The sequence below is a fragment of the Nicotiana tomentosiformis genome, chromosome 5 (assembly GCF_000390325.3).
Source record: "Nicotiana tomentosiformis chromosome 5, ASM39032v3, whole genome shotgun sequence".
Classification (NCBI taxonomy): domain Eukaryota; kingdom Viridiplantae; phylum Streptophyta; class Magnoliopsida; order Solanales; family Solanaceae; genus Nicotiana; species Nicotiana tomentosiformis.
The window spans coordinates 61,218,134-61,219,853 of NC_090816.1; positions in this window are offsets into that span (position 1 = coordinate 61,218,134).

Consider the following 1,720-nt stretch of genomic DNA (forward strand, 5'->3'; position numbering starts at 1 on the left):
AAGGAAATGACTTTAGATTCACAGAAGGTCTCTTCAGAGTGGGTGTCTCGGTTGTTGTGCTTTTGGGGTGCTGAAGAGGGAATAAAATAGCTTGTGGGCCTTAGGGCAGTGTGGTTTTATGCTAGGATCTCTTGTGGTGAGGTTTGAGTAAGGATCATGGTGTTCTGGCAAGGAGAAGTGTCAACTTGAGGGTAATTCGGAAGGAACACGGAGAAATAGGACAGCTTAGTGGTAGGTTGGATTAGCACAATAAGGGATATGATCGGGTTTTTAGGTACTTATGATATGGTGAGTCTCTAGAGGTGTTTTGTGGCAATAATCTTTGGGTTAGCAACATGCGTGGCTTGGTTATGTGTAAATGTGTTTCGAAGAGTTCTCGATAGTTTCTACCATGGTTTGAGATGGATATTTCCTACCGGCGTTAGGATATGTTGCGTATTTTGATTTTCTCCTGGATGGGATCAAAGAGAAGGTTTCGGACTGATCGGGTATGTATTCTGCTGGTGACTCAGAGTTGATTATGAGATTCTCGTACTTTTCATATGATGATATGATTGATGCGGTATGTTATGGGGGATTGAGATTTGCCTGTGCAAGGTCACTGTTCAATTTTCGAAGGGAAGATCACGAATTCTTAGACAACATGGATGGTTTTAGGTGATTAGATGAATGCTATTACTACTTCGTATTGTTGGAGAAGGGTGCGCATATCAAAAGGCGCATTGAGTTTTGACTTGCGGATTCTTCATTGGTATTGCGGTACTCTCCTGGCTAATCAACTGTTGATGTTCAGATGTTGCTATTCGGCGTGGAAGAATTATAGAAATATTCCTCGTGGGATGATTATGTATGTAAGAGGTATTATTCATTCGAGTGGTGGAGTTAGGGTCTGCTATGATGATTCATGTGTTCTATGGATTTGGAGGCTGGGATATCTCATAAGCAGATTGTTTTGGGGTTGCGGAATATGAAGATGTGGCCAAAGTTAGCTGGATGGTGGTACATGCTATGGTTAGGTCATTGTGAACTTTTGAAGGGCCATATATCCATTTGAGGATGACCGAAGTTGAGTTGGGGGCCCATTGGCAGGCCCAATGAGGATGTGTATTCTACACTGGGTCAGATTTGTTGACTCAACACCGTTATTACGGAAAAGTGTGTCATTTATTTAAGAGTTGATCTAGTTCATGTTCTAGTATGTTCTATGTGTTACTTTTCTATGCTATGAGGGGTTGTGATTTGTTGGTTATATGCACACATGGTGCGGTTCTGTTTGGGTCTTGTAGCAAAATCTGAGCGAGATGGTTAGTGGAGTGTTTAATGGTTGATTGCGCCTTAGTTATGGTCTTTTTGGGATGTGGTATATTATGTTACTCGCTTCTCAATTATTATCGGCATGCGTTTTGTGTACGTAACATCAAATTGCGTGTGGTTGTTGATTTTGAGCATGGTGACTAGAGGTATTTCATCTGGGCTGGTGTTTGGATGGGTTACGCATTGCAGCGTGGCTATGTTGGGATATGATCCTTAGTGATATATTCGTGTTTTTTGGTTCTACTATGTGTGATGGATTTGTAGCACTGCGTTGGTGGTGGTACTTGTTGAGCTTGCGGCACGGTTCTCTCATTTGAGTGATTTTTCCATTTTTGGGTGCATTTGAATAGTTGCTTATTGGTGCACGAATTGCACGGTGTGGCGTGTCAGTAGAGTAGCTTGTATG